The following is a 22,977-nucleotide window of genomic DNA, read 5'->3' on the forward strand; positions in this document are numbered from 1 at the left end:
GAAAATTAGAAGAATCTGTGGTCCATAGATACTTGATCCTCTGAGCTGCCCAGCCTCCACAGATACATGGCCCTCTGAATTGTTCCCCATCCACAGACACCTGACTCTCTGACCTATCTTGTATCCATAGATATTCAACCCCTCAAGTGTCTGACATCTAATTCCTGAATTGTATTGAGCTGATCCTCCTCCTGAGGTTTAAAGCCCGTTTTGTCCTATATTTAGCACACTATTGTGTATTATAGGACTGGAAAATTTTTTATTAACTGAATGAACTAAAATGGAAATAAGTCTTTATTTTTTTCAAATATTTAATGAAAGGCTTACTTTATTAAGATGCTAATGTGAACACTGGGTATGTCTACACTTACATGTGCATATGTGCAGGTGTGTATGTGTGTGTGTGCACACCTGTGCTGAAGAACATGCATATAACATTGTATATGAATAGTCCCCCATATGCTTGTATGTATTTGCTTGCTCGTTTTTAAATAATCAATATGATTTAAATGTATATATATATATATATATATATATATTTCATAGACATATTAAAGTATTAGCTTTAAAGTAAAAACTATAATCACTATGATTAAATACTATTTTCATTTCTTTTTCACAGTTATATAAGGACTGATCTCTCTCTCTCTCTCTCTCTCTCTCCTCTCTCGATCCATTTGTAATGAACAGCCTCGAGCAAGCCTCACATGAGGCACAGGGCACAGGCCCTGCTCTGTCAGTGCTAGTGAGAAAGTCTAGCATGATTCTGTCTCAGTTTCCATGATCCCGTCCAAGCTGGCTCCGAGAAAGCTGAGCAGCCAGCTAAGCAACAACAATGCCTCTATTCCTAACACGTGAATAGGTCTCAGTTCTCGGGGTGCCAAGGCTGCATGATGTGGAGCATTCCAAATAGTGTTTCACAGGGACCCTGTGTGCACTGCACAATGGCTGGGCCAGCTGGGCCCTGTAGGTGGACCTTCTCAGGAGGTCACTTTCCTCCTGTTCCCAGGCCAGCCCTGCTCTCAGAGATGCCTCCCCTAGGCACAGATGGCAGCTTCTCCTGTGGAATGCTTGCTAAATCAAGATGATGTTTCAGGAAAGCCATGGGAGTTTCTTGGATTCCTACATAGACAGAAGGACCTTTGGCAGGTACCCTTCTAAAGCAGTGGTTTAAAACTTCCTCATGCGCTGATCCTTTTATATAGTTGCATGTTATGGTGACCCCCCAACCATAAAATTATAATTATTGTTACTTCATAACTGTAATTTTGCTACTGCTATGAATCATAATGTAAATATCTGTGCTTTCCAATGGTCGTTTTTGGGCCACAGCCCACGGGTTCAGAACCACTGTTCTAGAACATAGACTTTCCTCTTTAAAGAGGTCAGAGGAATTGATGCTAGTCTGATAATGCCTTCTGTGTTCGTGTAGTAATGGCCCTGTTGGGTTGGATCACAATGGGATGAAAGGTATTTGTTCACAAACATCAGATACTTCCTGTTTAATGCAGATTGCTTAGTGTCTTGTCACACTAATTGACACTGTGAACCCTCCACTGTAACAGGTCCACTATTCATTCTTTACAACTATAGTGTTCCCTCTCATTCTTTTCCAGCACCGGAGAGTGTAGTAGAGAGTGATCTTAGCCTAGGCTCATAAACTTGCAAAGAGAAGAGAGAGGACGCATCCTTGATCATAGGTCGTAGAAGACCAATTAAAGACTTCTGCCTGGCCTTTATTTCAATAAGAGCTTTCTGTCAGCTATGTGACATCACTTGTCTCAGTTGATGTCAGTTGTTCACACAATCCAAGAAGAGGAGGTCAGCTTGCTTCTCTGGGTCATGTGACATGGTCTTTCTCATCTTGGAAGATTTCTACAAAATGGCAACCAGGCAACCATTGACAGTTGCAGGTTAGTCAGACACACTGGCCTCCTTCCTGCTCCTCTTCCTCCTGCCTTCCATGTGGCTGTCAGCCCTGCATCTGTATCTATGACCTGGGTGTCTGTCTGTCCAGATCTGCAAGGCATGCTGATTAGTCACTATGTGTTTTCAACCCCAGAGTCTACTGGAATAGTTTCAGCTGTTGACTTTCTTCTAGAAATTAAATCACTGAAGTATCAGGTCAAAGGTCCTCTTTAACCACAGATCTCTCCAACCACAATTCAGCCACTGCCACTAAAGTCCAGGATTCAGGGCCCAGAGTTCTATGCTGTGTGAGAAGGAATCTGGGACAGAACACCACCAAGAGTGCAGAAATGAAAAACGGAGGTCAGAAGCCAGCGTCCACAGAGAATCCAGGACTAAATAGGCAGACTGGAAACAAGCCAGTTGGCTATGTCTGCCTACTGTTTCCCCTCTTAGCTCCAAGAATCCCTTTTTCTTGGGGGATATGTTGGGATAAATCAACTCTAAGAATGTTCTTTTCAGGAAGCCATATGTTTCCCTAGAACTCATTCAGATAACATCATGCTTCTATTGTCCCTGACTCAAGTCTTCCTTGGAAAAGACTAGGGACATTTAGATATTGCCATGGGTAAATGCAGCTCTGTGAGGAACTAATAATTACCCTTCCTGGTGTGTATTTTTGGATGATGGGGGAGGGGCAGAATTAGCCAATATCTTCTGTAGCCAACCAGGACAAAGAACAGCTCTTCCTTGTAAGTACTCCAGTCCCAGCTTATTTATCCATCTTGGCATTCTGCTGATTTAACTTAATTTTATAATGACTGTTTCATCGATGAAGTAATTTCTCTGAATTACCTATGAAAATTGAAACACACTTGAGTTTATTTTTCTTATACCAGGAGTTCTTAGCCTATTAGTTCATTATGTTGAAACTCTGATTATTGTTCAATTTCTTATGAACTCCTTCTGCCTCAACTCATATATGGCTTCTACATTATATTCCTATTTTGGGGTCTGAAGCTTTTTATTTAATTTTTCATAAAAATTTGGTCTTTTGTTTTATAACACTTTCTCTAACATATTTCAAATTGATTTTATTGTACTATTATTCAAAGTCGGTTCTTTCTAAATCAAGGAAGTTTGTCAAAGTTCTCCATGTTAATTACAACACCTATGCTTGCAAAGCATCTAATGTCAATTAATAAATGCAACCATATATGCCTTCTTTACACCCATGTTAGTTTAGGTGTTCATGGGATGAGGTTAGATATTAGGGTAGGTCCCATCAAGGGACTGTGCCCCTTAGATATTCATCAATGCCACCACCAGCAGGGTATTCTCACTTTTGTCTTGATTTGGTCTAGAACAACCATGCACACACTCAACATTTCTCTTTGTAGTACTGTCAGCTTTGGGCTCTGACACTTGTCCCTCTAGAGAGTTTAAGAAGCACTGGATCCTTTCTATTTTTGCAGCAAATGCCAAGTATGTACTCTAGTCTAAAATCCCATGACCCTTCTCTTGGCTCATGGTGTCTCCTAGTTGTCCTTAACCAAGGTATCCTAGCTGCAAAGACTTAGAAAGTTGTTTACAACTATCCCCATCAGATGGCATTCATAGATGCATACAGATTGTACCACAGAATACCTTTTCCTCCCATGTACACAGAGGATGGAGGGTAATACTCAAACTCTCAGACCTGTGTCCTTCCCAGAGTCTGACTTGTGTCACCTCAGTATGCTGGCCAGCTGTCACATTTCTGTTACGAGCCCCTTTATCTGTTCCCTCTGAGTATCCTAACTCTGTCACAGAATTGGATTACTTCTCCTCATTCCAACTTAAACCTTCATCCTTAATTGTCTCCACATAAACTTAATCACTTCTCTGATAACTCTAGCTGGATTTTCACATTGTCTCTGGTTCAATAAGCGTTATTAAAACGACTGATACATGCCCAAATCCAAACTCTTGAACCCTAAATCTCCATTCCCACCAGGATCTGAAATGTGTCAATCATGATTTCCCACAGACATTTCAACACTGACTAAAACATGTATGGCTATGTTAAAACATAAAAATAAAAGTGATTAGTCTTTCCCTCTCAAACTGCTGGCTCCATGCCTCAGATCTTGCATTCTGTTAAAGAACATTGCTTGACTCCTCCAGGAAGGGTCAGGCCACTAAGAGATGTCTGCAGCCACACTGAGATCAGAAATGACTCTCTGATGTTGATGCTACAGCTCATCCTGACCTAAGGAAATGTCTTTCCCTGAGGTTAATCTAATGGTTTCAATGTCAGCAGAGAGCCATTATGTAGCCATCAATTTGTTTATTAGCAAGGATTGCCGGAGAGTCACCTTAGGGCCAGTTCACTCTAATTTAATGGGGAGACAGAAAGACTCAAAACATCAACCATGATGCAAGGAACTGACTTTTTACTGATGGGATGCAAGGGTCATAGCGAGATGATTTAGAAAGACTGACCAAGGAGAATTATTTGGCAATGTTCTGTTGCCTGAAGCCAGAAGATTGAGAAGCAATTCCATGCAAATAAGCATAGAGAGAAGAGGCTTCCAGGCATCTAGTGGGAGCCATGCCTTGGTGCTCAGCATTGCTGTACTTGAACAGGACGATGTCAGAAAGCAGAAATCAATGACATCAAGTACCGCTTACACTCATCACTGTGAAATGAACCTAACCTTAGTGGCACATGGGAAGGGAGAGACAGTGTCGTTGTGACACAGGTTCACAGACACAGAGAGGAGGGCCTGGCAATGTATTCTGGAACAGATAGATGAACCGTCTGGAGAAAGGGTTGGTTTGTAGAAAAAGGAAAGCTGAGATCTGGTTCCGTAGGTTCCGTGTTGAGTATCTCACTCTTTGAGAAGAGGAAGAGTCCATTGGACTATTCAGGAACCATCCACACAGGGACTGCTGAGCACCCACTGAGGAGATACATGATTATAGCTCAGGGAAGACGCTATGAAGCTACATAAGAAGCAGATGAATAGAGAAGTAGGACGTAAAAGAGAGGAAAGTACAGAGCTGGATCCTGTAGGGGCAGTGTGCATCAGAGTACAGTGAAACAATGGCCCAGGTATCCTGAGGGTGCATGTGGCAAAGCATCAGGGTCACTTAAGGGACATCCCCAGCAAGCCCATCCATCTAGTGATGGGTTGTGTCCTCTTCTCCCAAGACTGGGAGACCCGAATATCCACATATAGAACATTCCAAAGCTCCACAGCAGGAAGAGAATAAAATTGAGATCAAGAACAGAAAAGGGAGAGAAGATTAGAGCTGCCACTCTGCCCATGGCTCCTCCCTCAAGCCTAGCTTTACTATGTGCCCAAGACATATATTTATTGAGACACCATGAAATGGAGCTTATCAAAGCCTAGCCCTGAGATGATTCTCTTAAATACAACGTGGACTACAAGTAGATCTTCCTGCTTCTAGCTCACAGAACATGACCATCTTCACAGGGACAACTAAGAAAAGAGACTAACTAGCTTCAAGGCACTCTCCCAAGCTACAACACAACAGAACAAAGAACCACCTTAAAAGAATTGATACGGCAGAAATCTAAGCATGTAGCTTGCAGCGAATTCCATGGGATTGGCAACGAGCAGGATTCCAGAGAGGCTCTACAGTGGACATATCAGAAGTATCCAGATGTGTGTGAAGTCAGAGCCCAAAGAGAAGCGCTCTGAAGGCTACCTCCACAGTGCCACTCATGCTGGGCAGACACGACCATTGCCAGTGCCAGCAGCTGCGATGAGGCCTTCTCTGAGGAAGCTGAGTTAGTCCCCTGGGGTCTCGCAGCTCTTCAGTTTATATCAGACTCTTTCCATTCTTCCTTTCCACCTCCCCGCAGCTCTGACCACTGGCCTTTCCTCTCACCTTTCTACTAGAGACCAGCTTTTGACAACACCCAGGAGAAATCACGTGACATTCTCTGCTCGTTGCCTGGCTTGTTTGACTTTGCGTGGATCTCCTATGTCCGTGATAGTGTATTTCGGAATCACTAAAGGACTAGCTATTCAAAATTCTCACCACAAAAATTAAAATACCGAGATACCAAATTTGAGTAGCTTGATGGAACCCCTAAACATCGAACAAATGTCACACTGCAGTGTGTAAATATCCCTAATAATGTGTTAACTTAAAAAAAAGAAAAGTTAAAACAGAGAGATCAAGAGAAAGAAAAACAGACTGAGAGTAGAAACGATGAAGTTGCCAAGAAGTATTTGAGCAATTTCTTTGCTCCAGGTACTTCAGTAGCCACAACGACACTGAGGAAGGGTGAGAGTCCAGGGAGCAGAAAAACTTCTCAGCAAATCCTCATGTGATCTAAGAGTCTTTGGCTTCAGAACCCAGGACAAGGCTCAGCTCAGAAGTGCATATTTTATAAACTAAAGCACCTGCCAGTCCCTCCCCGGCATACCCTGCCTCCAACTCTGAACTTTCCAGTCCAGGAGTTGGGCAGCCCTTCTCGCAGAGGATTTCCCTATATAATCCAGACACTTTGGGTTCCATGGCCCTCTCTCTTACTCTCCTCTTCTTTCGGTGCATGTGCCCTTTTCTCTCTTTTTCTTCTCCATCCTCACCCCTCCCATGGTAACTGCCCTAGAGCAGCTTCCCAGTAAACCCGAATTTAATATATAATCCAGTCTGGCGTGAATTGGCTCTTGGGCTCTCTTTTTCAACTTGTTGTAAGTTGAGAATGGAATCTGCTCTCATGAAGGAAATAGCTTTTTACAGTTCCTTTACATAACGGGAGTCACTTTATGATGACTGCTCCCAGTGCTTGACCACCTGAGTCCCATGGTAAATAATTAGGTAAATAGGAAAGGATTTAAGGTTTATGGAAGGTCTGAGGATACGAAAGTTGTTGAGAAAGTGTTTGAGGGTCTAGTAAGGTGTCTGAGGTTGACAAATGCAAGTTATGAAGATTAGACAGCATGAAAGTAAACTTGGATACTGACAGAAAAATGGATTGAAATATATGGGAAGGATGAAAACCCTTCAGATTCTTCCCCTCAATGTGTGACTGCTGTAAACTGAGAAGAGATTCTTGAAAGCTCCAGGGAATCCACTGGGATCCACCTCCCACAGGTCAAAGTGACTACCTGACTACCGTAGGTACTGTCAATCAACAGCCTGTTTCCTTCCTGGGATCCATCCCTCTTTCCCTGGTCGTGAGACCCACCCTTGCCCCTCCTCCAACTACCAAGACCATGGGCCTAAGAGTTTCAAATGTACATCCAAGACAATGTTTTTCTCCCTAAAATCCCTAACTTTATCTTCTGCCCCTAACACCCAGGTGTTCCCTTAGAACGATGGCTCCAAAACAGTTTTCCACAGGGGTTTTGGTCCAGCCTCACAGACTGCTTCAACTGGGCCTGCACATTCCTACCCCAAGATGGTCCCACAAACTGGACAGCAGTGAGAGAACCAGCTCTTCCTGGACTTGGCTTTTCCATTCTTTTGCCCACTCCCCATAGATGGGAGAAAGCATTCATAGATGACTCTGTTGCCTTATCAACACAAGGCTGAGATATTTGGCTTCCTTTGGCAAGGGACTGAGGTGCATATTTTACACATCAAAGCAGAGCTGTCCTCCAGTTTCTCCCAGCATCCCTCAGTCCCTACCTAGCATACCCTGCCCCCTACCCCTCCCTAAACTTTCCTGTCTAGGGGTTGGCTCTTCCTTATATAATCCAAACATTTTGATCTCCCTTGCCCTTTCTCTCTCTTCCTCTCTCTGCATGTGTGCTTTCTCTTTTTTTCTCTACCCAGCCCCTTATGGTGACTTCCCTGACTTTGGTACTTGGGGTCAGTGAACTCACCAGAGAGTAACTTCTCAATAAACCTGCATGTCATATAACCCAAAACACTGGGTCTCTAAAACACCAGGTCCCCATACTACTGGATACCTTTGGCACTAGCTTTCCCACATCAGTGGTTCCCTACATTGTTGGAATCCAGTATTCAAGAAAGTTAGCTTGCTCTGGGGCTTGGCTCCAAGGCTATTCTTTGGTCTTCCTTGGTCCCCTAACTCTTCTCACATACACCTGGTGCTCTACACTCAAGAGAGGCACGGAAGGACCGCATTCTTTGGGCCCCACACCCTTCTAATTGAACCCAGGTGTTCTCTTGTCCTAACTGAATGCCGCTCCTCAGGGATGGACTGTCTCTGCTGTCCTCTGCCGCTCCTCAGGGATGGATGTCTCTGCTGTCCTCTGCCGCTCCTCAGGGATGGATTGTCTCTGCTGTCCTCTGCCGCTCCTCAGGGATGGACTGTCTCTGCTGTCCTCTGCCGCTCCTCAGGGATGGACTGTCTCTGCTGTCCTCTGCCGCTCCTCAGGGATGGATGTCTCTGCTGTCCTCTGCCGCTCCTCAGGGATGGATGTCTCTGCTGTCCTCTGCCACCAGAGTCTACCTCTTCAGCTGCTTCTCTTTCTCTTCTCTGGCGTAAGTGCCATCTCAGAGCTGCCTGCTTTGTCTCTGAGGGCTTCTGTGACCAACCACTGCTATACAAGTCACTCCTGGGCATCAGGCCGGCTGCCTTGCCCCATTGGGCAAGAGTGAAACATTTCCTTTACGATTTGAGACATTTCTCTGTGGTAAATTTTTGGATTGAGGGTATACTAGGCGGACACTCTTGTCACCAGGACACTTACCCTTCAGTATCTGCTCTCTAGATTGCAATCTGCCACCCCTCTTCCTAAGGTTTCTCTCATTTCCTCCTTGCTCTGCTCCTGACTGTCTCCCCCCCACCTGTCTTCTAACTCACTTCTGGAGACTGCTCTGTTCCTCCTGCTTGCCTGCTGCTCCAAGGGCTCTTAATCTGTCTCCCTCCCTGGAGTTTAAAGCCTCATTGTCTCACTACTTGGCCTCAGTACTGCCCAATGGCCAAAGATGGCACACTCAATTTTCAAATTCTCACAGAGTGTTAGCTACTTCTGCCACTGCACAAGCAAATGACCCTGAATTCTCTTATCTCCAAGCTCCCTCCTGCTCCACACTCTCGAAAGCCTCTTATCCCTAAGCCTCCTTTGCTCTCTGCTCTCAAAGAAATCTCTTAAGATCATTGTTTAAACTTTCTGTGTTTAAACAGACTCAGATCCCTCTGATGATGAAGATGATGCTGTAACAGCAAGCAGCCCTTGGCCAGCTCCTTGCCCTAGAGGCTGCAGCTGCTGGTTAGCCTATTTCATATGTAAAAAAAAAAAAAAAACAGGCCTGGCTTTTCCTAGATCTACTGCGTTTTCTGCTGAGAAAAGTAGACTCAAAGACTTCTCTACCTTGCAGAGCTGACAGGCTTCATGCTGAGGAGGACAGACTCACAAAACAGGTTCCAACAGCAAGACAAACTCAAGCTACCATGCTGGTGGTATTAACTAAAAACTTGCTTTTACTATTCTTTTAAACAAACAGACAAACAGACAGACAAACTCACATCTCTCAGTAATTAAGAACCTATGTTTCATGACAAGGTCTGAATGTTTCTAGGTGAAAGAAAGAACTTTAAAGTTTATGGAGATTGTAAAAGTTGAAGAAAGTGATTTAATATGAGCTAAGACAAGATAAATAATTTAAAGTACATAAAAAATGAGACTTTAAGGCATACATATGATATAAAAACTTCTTCCACTAATCAATGGATTTCTTATAAACTATCAATCTAGCTGTTGGTAAAGAACAGGTTACTATTATCATTGTCACAGACTCAAAAAGAAAAGAGGTTTCCTCTGGTTATTTGTGAAATAGACTAAACAATGCTTCTCACTGCACTGCAAACACCCTGTCTAATCCATACACACCCAGATCTGCTCTACCCCAGGGACATCCTTCAGGCTCAGCTTTGCTCCAGCTCAAAGACTTAGGATGCCGCCAGATACACTCTGCCAGCTGTTCACAGACACAACTTAGGTGCTCTTCCTGTGGAGACATTCAGTGAAGATTATAGACAGTGGTCCTGCTAACGTACCTAAGACTTCTATTTCTTTTTTGTAAACTTAAAAAAAAAATCCATGTAAGTTTCAGGGAGTTACAACTTGGATCTATCAATACAGGTCCAATGGACACCAGAACCCTTGCCTGAGGAGTCCTGCCTACAGCCTGCCCCTGAAGATGGGGCCTTTCTTTTCCTTTCTACCCACTTCCTCTACCCACCAGGACAAGCCCAGGAGATTCAAGTGTAAACCCAAGATAAGGATTTTTCTCCTAAGCCCCTTAATTTTACCTTGTTTCATACATATGTTAGATTTTTCACTCAACTGACCGACACCATCCAGGAATCAATTGTGACCCTGAAACTGCTTCACAGTGACCTCCATTTTATTGTTACTAGCCTGATATGGTCTCGCAGGTCTAGATACTTTCAGCCATTACATAAACCCCCTCCCCCACCAGATTTTACACACATGCCACCCTTCCGGGACCACCACAAGACCCTCCCTAGCTTTGAAGCAGTTACAGAGGAGATTAAACCATCCTTATCATCAACCAAAGATTGGGACGTTGGGTCTCAAGCTGTTGGAACATCCAGAAATGAGCTCAATATGGAACAATCTCTGCTGGTTAGGTAAAAGCTAGTATTTCTCATGAAGTTGTGAAATTAGTTCCCATTTGCCAAAAGGAGACATTTTCCCTAATTCTGGCAGAAGGACATATGGCTACCTGTCGTGCCTAATAGCATATATAGCTCACGCTGGCTCTTCGGCCCACTCAGCATTACCAGCACGTGTTACTCATTTTAAAGCTCATATGAGCATCCCAGCCCTTCTCGCTTTCCACCTTACCCTAAACTTCTCCACATCTTGGGCTCCGCTGCCTAGCGACACACTCTTGGAATCCTGCTATTCCCCTATACTCCTTTGTCTTTCTGTCTCTGTCTCTGTCACTCTCTCTGTCTTTCTCTCTTTCCCTCTCTCAGTCTCTCTCTCCTTCTCTGTATTATTCTCTCTCATCCGCACTGTGCTCTATTATATCTCGCACTCCCATTCATTCTTTCATTGTCTTGCTCCCTCTCCCTCTGCTCTAGTCTTTATCCCTTGCTATTTCAATCTCTCCAGGATTATCCCTCTCTCTCCCACCTTCCTAACTCTGGTGATGTCCAGTCTACATCTCTCTGCTCTGGACTCTTCCAGATGCCTCTGACCATTCCCTCGCTCATTTCTTCAATGGAAATGGAGCAGTCATGCCAGTCATTTCTGTACCATACTCCCTTACATGCATCCAGGACACTGGAGGGAGGGGGGATCCCTATGGCACTAGATTTACAGAACACTTGAGTTCTCCACACTGAATCCCTCACACCATTAGGCTTGCACACTACATGAATGGGCAGATGTATATCTATATTTCTTCCTTTCCTTCTTCTCCTCCTTCTCTTCCTGCTCCTCCCCCCTCTCCTCCTCCTTCCCCTCATCTTCCTTCTTCTCCTGCTTCTCCTCATCTTCCTCTTCTTCCCCTTTTTCCTTTTCCTCACCCTTCTTGCTCCTCCTCTTCTTTCTCTTCCTCTTCTTCCTCCTTCTCTTCTTCCAACATCAAGGATCACCACAGTCATCAGTTAGAAAAGTTGTCAGAGAAATCGCTAACCAATGAAGAAATAAGAAGTAAATACAAGGCTAGGACCCTGACTTCCAAACCGCACTGAGTCCTGCTGGCTAGTAAGAGCCAAGACTCTGGAACTCTGGGGAATCATGACAAGCCATCAGAGTCGTCATGCCCCTGTTAAGTGATTTTTATCTGATTGCTTTAAATTCTAATCAGTATGTATCCTGGAAGAGGACCAACAGCCTTGCTACATTGTATACAGAGTGTTAAGGTTTGATACCAGCACATTGCACTTTCTAGGCAGACAAGGAAAATATTTGCTATTCCTACTAACCACGAAAAAAGAAAAAAAAAAAAAACCCAAAATGCAGACATGCAGACAGAAGTGCAATTACTTGAAATCAGTCGGCCTAGTATATGCTTTCTTAGGAATCAGCATGACCTACCACCTTTAGTTCTTAATTGCTGAAGCAGACTGTATCAACAGATCCCCAGCTGGGTTGCGGCTCCTTTGTGAGGAACATAAGTATGAAAGATAGCCACACTTGTTATGTGCCTGAGGGCTAGACGGACTCTTGAAAGTTTACAGCAGGCTGTAGGCACAGAGGGTCCACGAGGACATGTTCTGTCCATCTGCTTCCATCTGTTCCACCCTCATGGTCAGAAAACTGTAGTCCACGCAAACCTGCAATTACTTTTGAAGTCCTAAAGAAAACTTTTCTTAAAAAAAAAAACAAAATAGGACTTTGAAAATTGAAGTTAAATTAATGCAAATAGATAGAAAAGAGCTAAAGGCTGGCTTCATGTGTTGGACATCTGGTGACACAGCTGGCTTTTCTGTACTGTGAACACAGACCTCCACAGCAAGAAGTATGTATATCACGGAGTCACTGAGAGCTGAGGCTGGTGTGACATCTCTGTAAGTCAGCAAGTCAAATCGCAAACCTACGTACAACCACACAAGGTGCGTCTACCTCATCCATTTATGTTTCTCTCGGTGCATTCTGGGAAGTCACTATTTACACTGAGATTTACTGTCCACTGGTTCTCGAATCCAAAAAGCCTAGGCACCATCCATAAATAAAGTGCTGGTGGCTACCCTGACATAAATTAGGTGAGTGGAAAGGAGGGTGGCCCCAAGGACACATGGCTTTAATTGAAGGCTAAACTAGGTCACAGCCTCATTCTAAGGGGTAAATGGTAAGCCACCACTCAGTACATAAGCTGTGATGTAGCTACCCACTTGTAATGATCAAGAGGCTGGACTATTAGCAGAGCCACCATCATGTAAACGTCGACGCGGTTGATAGGAGTTTGAGTGCACCTACCCCAGGGCAGTGATGTGAGATGCCCTCAAGAAGTCACTTACATGGTAGCAATCTGGTTTTAATCATTTTATTCTCATCTGTAAAGTGAAAACTTTAGGTGTTTGTTTACAGAGCATCCTTTGAAAAGTTAAGTAGGTCATGCCCCACGTATACCCGAGGGCAAATACAGAATAGAAAATAGAAAATAGTAAACTTAATTAAAATGAGAGTGTTCTGTTATTATTATTATTATTATTATTATTATTAATTATTATCCATTAATTCAATTGCATGGTTCTCAGTTATAAACGTTGCAGTGGACAAAATTATGGACCTGTCCAAAAGTTTGACACAGACGATAGACAAAGAACTGCTTGGAAAATTAAATGGGCACAATTTTTTTTTTGTCTCAGTATTATGGCCAATGTATATATATTTTAAGTCCCTGAAGTCCTGAGTCAACAACTCAAGTGGTTATCACCATGTCACCAGTAAGTTCTACCACAGACACAAGACTATTTTCCTCAGCAACATGCCTCACATTAAGAGACCTGGCATGACTCCACATGCCTTTTAGCAAAATTCCTTTAGCCCAGTTTGCAGTCCTTCATGGTTCCTTAGCAAAATCGGTCAGTGTTGTGTGATTCAGGCTCCCCTGCACCTGTTTGTAAACACATGCGCTGTGGTGCAAGATTCCACATGTGGCAGCCATCATCTGAGCTGGCCTCTTGAAGCACACACCAGGTTGTGTAACATATATCCCTTGTGAGGCACTAACACACATTTGATCTAACCTCAGAAAGTGGAGTCTAAATGCGCTCGGCAGAGATCCCAGAGCCTCTGTCAGGACTATGAGGAGGAGCAATGGCCCTCAGGGACTATCTAGCTCCAGAAGTTGACTGAAGGTAGAAGAAAGTACTACTGGTACTGGCAAGTCAGATCTATGACTTCTAATGGCAGACTAAACTTGAGTATCATGTGTGTTTAGACATAGAACCCCAGCGCAGGAATTCCAATATGTGCTCATGCTCATTAGCAGAATATCTTTCTCTTCAACTTTACAATTTGCACTATTCTGTCCTATAGCACACAAAGCCCATGCCACGTGACAGTGGGCATACCCAGTTCCTCTAGTTGTAGGAGTGAGTATTTGCTGATTTTAAAAATCTACCTTTAAGTATATTTGCTAATTTTAAAAATCTACCCTTAAGTACATTTTGCTTGTTTATGCCAAGCAAACTTCATTATACTTACTCATCTAATACTTATTTCTCATGCATTAACATAAGATGAGAGAGAAGAGGCAGAATATTACTTTTTTAAATTTTTTTTTATTTTTGAAATAGGAACCATTCATTACTGAACCATGTGTTAAACATTGGCTAAGTCACTCACAGACTGTGGGTGATTTTCTTGTGTATCTTAACATCGAGATGCTCCTCATGGACTTTGAAGCTTTAAACATGTAGACAGGGCGACTTTTCTTATGTTTTTGAGATTAGCATTTATCTAAAAAATAAAGATTAAAACAGAATGCAGCACGTGCATACATTTACCAGCTTTCCTTCGTTCTCTGTGCTTTAGTACGAGGTGCAAGACTCACAAGTGACAACACTTTTTCACCAGGGGAAAAATATGTGTTCTTTTGTAGTTTGTGTCCCAGGAAGTCTTTTAATGTGTTAAGAATAGCAAAATGGCAAAAGGCCACAAGACAGCAGATTCTCAAACAAGCTCCTGTAAGCAGGTATGGGAATGGCCTGAGAGAAATACTTTCTGTTTACATTCTTATACTCTTTTAGAAGGGCATGACTGTGGTGGAGGGAGTTTTGTGGGGACTTTCAGGTTTAAGGTCATATTGGGTTATTGGGGGGGGGGTGAAAGTTCCAGAGATGTGGCGAATCTCTTCCCATGGTCCAGTAAGAGAATCACCGCACCATCTCCAGTCCTCGCTTTCCTGGGATCACAAACCCTCACATCTGCCAGGTCTACCATATCATACCACCTGCCTTCCCAGCATTCTCCACAGAACTAACGAATCCTGTAGGCCCTTTGCTTGTCTTCTGTGTGTGTGCCACAATTACCAGTGACACGATTATGTTGCACCTCAAGTCGGGTGGCCACAACCCAGAACCACCTGCATCTTTCCATAACTCTGGAGGGAAAGCTTTGAGGTCACCACTAGAGGGCGCTCCTCACTCTAGATTATGACTTCCGCTTCATGTCAACCTCTCCCTCCTCAGGGGCCTGTTTCTTCTGATCCTCTTTGTAATTTGCCCTTGGACTTGAGAACTCCCAACCTCAGCACCTGCCAGCAGTTCTTCATGATGCCTTAAAGGATTTTCCTTATCCCTGCTCCTAGCCCTTATCCCTGCTCCCAGCCCTTAGCCATACTCCCCACCTCAGCCATGCTCCCATTCCTTAGCCATGCTTTGCACCTTACCCATGGTGGCAGGCCTTAGCCAGCCACCATCCTTAGCCATGCTCCCAGCCCTTAGCAATGATCCTTATGTTAGCCCTTCTCCAAACCTTAGCCATGATCCTTCCCTTAGGTATGCTCTCAGCATTAGCCTTGTACCCAGCCCTCATCTATTTCCAGATCTTAAAGCTACTTTCTTAAGGATGTCCTTCCTTGATGCCCAATGGTAGTATAACCCATTCCCTCAGGGTGTGTCAACACCAAGCCTGCTGTCATTGTTCACATCACATTGACCAGATGCCCTCTACATATGTACCTATTCACTGTGAGCTTTCTTCCTTCCCAGACACAAATTTCCCAAGGGCAACAAAGCTATCTCTTTGCTCTGTAGTCTGGTCATGTTATCTGCAGTGGCCTATGAGTTCTTTGGCAGGCAGTAAGAGCCTGGTCAGCGAATTCTTCACATCACAATATAACACGTTTTCAAAGCCTGAAGTCTGTATTCCTACATCTATAGTAAGATCATGCAATTATCTTTTGCTATCCAATAATTCATCCACTAGAACACTGTGTATTTGGTATGTCCTTGTGTATAGATAAATGCTCCATTCTGCTACTCGATTATAAATTTCAGAAGTGTAAAGCATCCCCTATATGAAACTCAATTAAACATTCAGAATGAGTGTTCTACTAACTTTTAAAATTATGCTTTAAATTATGTTATTAGTGGTGTGTGTGTATGTATGTGTGTGTACACGTTATGATTTGTGTGTGAGAAAACATATTTGCCATGACTTAATTTACAGAGAATAACTTGTTCCTTCCTTCTTAAATCCAAGGATCAAATTCTCCTCTTTTATCTCCTGAGTCATCTCACAAGCCTAACTGAGCATTTTAGGATTCTTTCAATTAAGATTTAGGTCATCAGGGCTACAGAGATGGATCGGCAGCTGAGCACACATTGCTCTGGCAAAGGACCATGGTTCTGTTCTTAGCATCAAAGCAGAGGCTAATAACGATACACAACACCAGTTACATGGAGATCTAGAGTCCTCTTCTGGCCTTCATTGGTACTGCACATACATGGTACACTGACACACATGTAGACAAAATGTGATACAAATAAAAATTCTTTAAAAAGTAAATGCACTGTACTTTGAAGCATTGCAGGTGTGGCTGCTGTGTCATATGTGTATCAGTAGAGGTGGGAGAGGCTATATCTACACTCAGTATTCTGACCTATTAACATCTGAATGACTGGTAGTCTAGAATTTCCTGGAAATAAAAAAGTGAGTCCGAGATGACCACTATTTTGGTGTCAGGGGGCTTAGACATGGAGTTAGCCTGAGACGACCACCCCTGGGACACTACACAGGGCTATGAGGCAGACCGTGCCTGAGATGAGCCCTTCCCTGTATGAGACACTCAGAGATCCCTGGCATCTCTAAGAGGAGCAAGTAAGGGATGGAGAAATGAAAGGGAACCAGGTGGATGTGGCTACTTATGAAGAGAGGCAGAACCAGAGACTGGAGGGTAGTGAGGAACAGCCTGATGTGAGTAGTGGTGATGCCACATGGGATCATGGTGGAGTCCCAGCCTGTGGTACCAGTAGGGGCAACATCTGGTCCGTGATCCTGAAGCACTAGGGGTCTGTTACCACCAAAGGCAGGGTGGACATCCTGGTCTGACCTGTTGCCTGGGGACATGTTGATGTCAGAGGGCTGTGCTTATCTGGCCCCACCTGTCACCTGGGCATTGTGGGCGAGCTGGCCCTGGAGGCATGACACCAGGAAAGCCAAACCCACTACAGTAAATTGCAGTACTCAGTGATCAGCCCCGCCCGTTGAGGGAATTGCTGGTGAGCACCTCCACCTCAGAACAAAAGCATGGAGAGCTGGCCCCATCACTCAGATCCCTTGATGTGGCATGGGAAAGGCAGAGATACCTTCTTCCCGCTCCCCCTTCCCACTTGAAGCAAGCACGAGACATGCCCTACGGTCAGGAGAGCAGGAGAGCTGGCCCCACAACTTGTCTGTCAACATGGGCAATACACAGATGTAGACCACCACCTTGCTCCTTGCCATCTATTGCAGGCAGGAGAGATGGCTCCCAGATCATCACAGCAGATGAGCTGCCTTGGCTCCTCCTCTGTTGCAGCATAGTAGAGCTTGCCATATATCTGGGGGCTGAGGGTGAGCCACCGCAAGGGTGTGAGTACAGGAAGCCCAGTCCTGATGGTGACATCAGCAAGGAAGAGATTCCCCCCTCCAGTTTGCCCTTGCCATCAGTGGCAGGCTGGCGGGAGAATTGGCCTCATGGGGTCATGAAAGCAGGAGAATAAGGCTTGCACCTCACCTGGACAGTATAGTAGAGCTGACCCTGATGGTAGGGAGGTAGGTGAGCTAGCTCCAAAGGCATGAGAGCAGGAAAGCTGGCAGACTGATCAGCTCAGAGACCCACCAGGCTCAGACCCAGGGCTTTAAATCAGCCCAACCCCAACATATACCCAATCAATGAACTACTAGAGTGCATAAAGGGGTTGGTCCTACAGCTCCAAAGCTACAGGATCTCCATCACACGGGGCAACAATATAAGAGAGAAGGCCCAATAAGATTCCTATATCAATAGATTAGTCTGAAGTCAGAGGTATCAGGCCAACCCATGATTGCAATGAACATTTGTAAGCAGAGAAGTGTGAACAAAGTGTTTACTGTGGGACACACTACTGCTTCTACAATGAGATTTCTTTTTGTTAGTGGGGAGGCTGGAAGGGTGAAGGGCAGGTAGGCGATGTGGCAGAAATGAGTAGAATTGGGGTCCATGATGTAAAATTCACAAAGAACCAGTAAGAAGTTTCAAAAGTAGTAAATACAACTTTAAAAAGAATCAAGTGCTTCTATCTAGTTGGTTATCAAAGAACATGTACTTATTAATATATTCAGTACTTAATAGAACAAGGTGGGAGTTAGCTACATAGTAATATACTCATTGCACAAAGAGATAAACCCCAGTAGACACAGATGGGTCCCCAGGATGGTATAAATAATAGACAACACATTGTACATGTGTTATCCAAGACCTATCATTCTAACAAAATGAATAAATGATTTATTAAATGTATCATAATTGGCACATAATTTAAATTATGCTCAAAGTAAATAAAATGGTTACTGTGCTAATATATGTGAATCATTTGAATATTTGCTGAGTCAGGTTGGATGATAGAGCACAGACCAAAAAATTAGCCCTTAATAGTCATTGCACTTACATCTAAAGACAGGTTGAATTTTTTCCATCTGTTATTGCAAAAATGTTCATAATTTTCTTCCTAAATACTATGTATTATTAATGGAAAATTCAGTGGCTACACTAAGACTTTATAAATATAGAAATGAAGTAAACTTAAAAGCTACTGGGGTACACTGTAGACTTTAAAATTTTTTCACTTAATCTTACTTCTCATACTTAGCAGTTAATTTTTCCACAGCCACCTTATACTTTGTATCATTAATAATAATAACAGGTTCTTTAGTGGTATGGTTTTAAGCTGGTACTAAATTTAATATCATATTATTCCATGGGCCTTCTATTTTCTGTTTAGAAAATGTTTGCTTAGCTTTGTTCTTTCCAGTACCATCCATAGCCTCTGGCCTTCCTCACACCACAGAGCAGGTGCTGTCTGTCTTGTCAGCCAGTGCTTAGCCTCAGTAGGACATACTGACAATGGAGATTTGTCTAATCCTCAGAAAGTGTTATAATCGACACAAACACTGATATGTGTAAATGATATCTAGTGCAAGCCAACTGTGAACTGAATATATATGTTCCTTTACTTCCATCAATTGTCATACAATTTCTGCTGTTTTTCTCCCTCTCTTTCCCTTACTAGTTCCCCCTCTTCTTCGTCCCCTCTCTTCCTTCAATTTCTTCTCTCCTATTACCTCTTCATGCCTGTCTAATATCTTTAATTTTCAAAGCTACCCACAAATAACCTTAGGGACAAGTCCTTGTTGTGTAGTGTCAAAGAATGGAGAACACATGTTTCTTCCTTATAACACAAACTTCAGAATTTTCACTTCAATATTTGTTATTTTAATCTTCAACTTTTTTTTTATTTTAGAATTCAGTCACATTAGAAATATGTATCCGGTGAATATTGCATAATGTATTAAAATAATTCACTTGGCTTTCTCCATCTTAAAAATAAATCTCTGTGAGGCTATGATTCTAATTGAACTTTCTTGTGTTAAAGGGCATTTAATCACTACATCTCACTCTATTATATGGAAATTTCTCAAAACTGCAAAAGATAATATGTAAAAATGAGTTTTAAGTTCAGAATCTATATTGAGATGAAGATGAGAGGTCTCCTGTCAATTACTACCACACACAGGAATCTCATCCTATGCAATGGCTTCAGCAGATACAGCAAACCCACTGGCACCAAGCAAAAGGAGCCTATCTTAACTATCTCCATCAGGAAATAGATTATCTTAACCACTACCATCATGCCAAAGGTCCCATGTAAACCAGGACTAGATTGAAAGACAGCAGTCACTTCTACAGTCTTTCTTTCCTCATTTTGTCTACAGCAAAAATTCTTGGACAAGGGCTGTAGAGGAACAGGATATTGAAGTTCACTCGGATTCTTTGTTCCATAAAGTTTTCTGTAGTCAAGCATAATTTTCTTATTCATAAGACAAGGAAGAGACAGGAAGAGCAGAGAAGTGGTGGTGATGTCTAGATGCACCTGCAGATCAAAACTGTGTGGCTCTGTCTCCCTAGGTTTATTAAAGCTCATTGTTCCGTGCACTGACACCGAACAACACAGTTGGAAAATGAAATCAGCTAATCTTCTGCATCTCAGCCTGGGGAACAATGGCTTGCATTTTAACAGAGTTAGTAACATTCATATGGAAAGCATAGACTTTAGCCCCACTCTTTTCCTTTTTTTCTCTTTGACATTAACATTTGTAAGAATAAACACTGGCTCATGTGCAGATGGATACATAGTTCATATAGGCACTCTATGAAGTATTTTTTATTTCATATAGGTGGCTCACTTTTCCTACAGGTTCTTTAAAGGCCCTATTTTTGCATCTTGCCTATGTAGCCTAAGTTGCTACTTAGCTGAAGTTTCTGGGTTGGTAATTTTTAGAAACTACATTCCTTACCCAAGTGCATATTTAGCCCCCAAACTTACATATTGAAACCTTTTCCCCAACATAGTAATATTAGGCATTGATTTGATTAGAGTTGATTTGAGCATGTGGCACATACCATAATAAATGTGATGAATATCACAGAGGCCAAGAGAACTGATACCCCTTTGATCATATAAAGATACATCAAAAGACCATATGAGCCCAAAGACATGTCTCTCATGGACACGGATCTGTCAGAATCCTGATCTTGGACTTCCCCCTTCCAAGATGGAGAGAAATCAATGTTCGGATATTGGGAGTTGGCTTTGTCAATAGAGGCTTTGCTTTGTACATGTGAAAATCAGAGTTTGAACTATAGAACCCATATGGCTGGATTGATTCACATAAGCACAATATATGCTATTATTATAATGATGAAATAATCATGCCATGCCTTTCTGAAAGCTTATTCCTCCATTAAGTGAAGTATGGCTTCAATGCCAATGTACCGAACCTCCTCCTTTTATCCCGAAGAGATTCCAAGTAGTAAAGGCTAGTTCCGTGAGTCATTATGAATTAGTGCTTGTATGTTAAGCATCATCTCAGAGACACCGTTTCTTTATATAGAGAATAGTAGGAGGTACTGAATTATGCAGCAACACTTTCTGGATGGTAAGCTCCATCTTCTAGCACCCTCCATCTTCTAGCACCTAGGTGAGAGCAAGAACCCGTTGAGCTGCCTGCAGGACAGTCATTTCACTAAATATCCACTCACCCACACACACACACAAATAATCCTGAGAGAAGGGGCTGCATGTCCATGTGTCTAATAGAAGCTTAAACAGTGATATGGAGTCATCTGTCGAAGGCCAGTGTAGTCAGTCAATGACAGTAAAAGTGCCCCAGCTTTTATACCTGAATGTGATGCTGTACTATACTCAATAAATTTGAAGACAAGGGGAGTTGACACAGGCATCTTAACTTGTAGACAACATATTGAGCCTGTTATACAAAGGTTGCTTATGCAAAAGATTGCTTGAATGTGGATGGATAGTGATGGTAGAGGATAATTCCACTGTGGGAGCCTTTAAGGATTGTCACAGGGAGGTAAAGGGCCTGCTACTACATATAAGGACAACATACTTTCAGTATTGCTTCCACACTGCAGCAGTGTATTACCAGCTTGGGTCTCATAAGAGACTGTAAACCTTGTGTAATTAAGACCAAGAGTTATATTGATATTTGTCCTACATCACAAGATGTTGGTAAAAACCATCCCTGAGACCCTGAAGGATAAATGGGAGTGCCAGGCTTACAGACATCAGCATCCTCATCCTCTTGACCACAGGTAAGATTCTTTCACTGAGCCACAGGCTACAGAAAGGAAGTCAGGACTTTATTGTCTTAGATCACTGTCTCCTTTGTCCTAGCACAGCTTCTTTAGTTTTCTGTTTAATTATGGTAATGTCCCTGGCATGTAAATGTCCCAAGCTTGTGACTTGTCAGGGAGGTCAGTGTGATCCAAGCCTCTAATACAGTATATTCATGTCCTTTCTCAACCAACAAAGGCGGGAGCGCACCATTGGCATTAACTCAGTGGCATTTCATGGGAACAGTGGAATTCCTGGACGCATGCTCAGAAGTGCTGTCTACTCAAGAGGTCCCGTGATAGTCTGGCAGCCTCTTACCTGGGGATCTGATAATTGCCTTCAACATTAAGATCTTGAGCAACTGAAGTCTTTAAGCAGCTGCTCTTTTACTGTAAAAGAAACTCCGATGTCCTGGCCATTTCCCATCAAATCAACAACAACACTTGGCACCCGCCACCTTTCTGTTCTTTACCCATGAGCATCTACTTTTGTACATACATGCACAGATAATATCCTTAAGTGATGATGAGATGACTAAGGCTGTGAGTCAGAACCTGGAAACGGTTCCACTGATCTGCAGAGAACCATCTGCCTCCTTGTCTTCTGGATGCTTTCAGAGCAGAAAGCTGCTACTAAATCTGAGAAGAGCAGGCCTAGCTCACATCCAGAAAGTCCATGTTGGATCTCCCAATATATTCCAGGTTTATCAACAAATATAAATGTAAGGAATCCAACCTAAGAGGACTTTTCTTTATGTTTTTTGTACCTCCTTATAATGAAAAAGAAATAAATATTGTATTTATAGTGAAAATGAAATATTCATTTCTTATAATGAGAAAATATATGGTCTGTTTTCATCTAATATGTGTGTTTATGTAAAATTCTGTCATATAGAGTGGTATATTATTGTGGTAATATAAATACAATTATATGTACTAGGTTCTGACATCTGTGCTTTGTAGCCATTTTTTTCTGTCTGATTATTTTTCTTGAGGTAGTATGCTGGTAGGAACAGATTGTATTTATTACTATTGCTAACTTCTGCTTTGGTCAAACCACCCCTGGAATCCATAATTCATACTACAGACAACTTATTTTCTAATAAAGCCTTGCTTGTAATCTTACTATTTCAATATTATTAAGGACCTTCTATTGCATGTCAAATTCCATACTCTCAGTATGGGGTCAACACCCTGGATAATCTCATCCCACACTGTTCCCATTGGCTTTTGTCAGCCCCTTGTACTGCCCTGTCTTTGTTACTTCTT

At 42.7% G+C, this 22,977-nt stretch overlaps 1 protein-coding gene and 1 pseudogene across 1 annotated transcript in view; one reads left to right on the top strand and one right to left on the bottom strand.

The window, feature by feature from the left end:
- Csmd1 (CUB and Sushi multiple domains 1) overlaps nt 1-22,977 on the bottom strand; it is a 1,532,231-nt gene that overhangs the window by 878,769 nt on the left and 630,485 nt on the right. The gene's annotated exons all lie outside the window — the stretch shown is intronic.
- On the top strand, nt 16,344-16,468 carry LOC115062630 (annotated as a pseudogene).

This window comes from Mus pahari, chromosome 19 (genome assembly GCF_900095145.1).
Source record: "Mus pahari chromosome 19, PAHARI_EIJ_v1.1, whole genome shotgun sequence".
Lineage (NCBI taxonomy): Eukaryota > Metazoa > Chordata > Mammalia > Rodentia > Muridae > Mus > Mus pahari.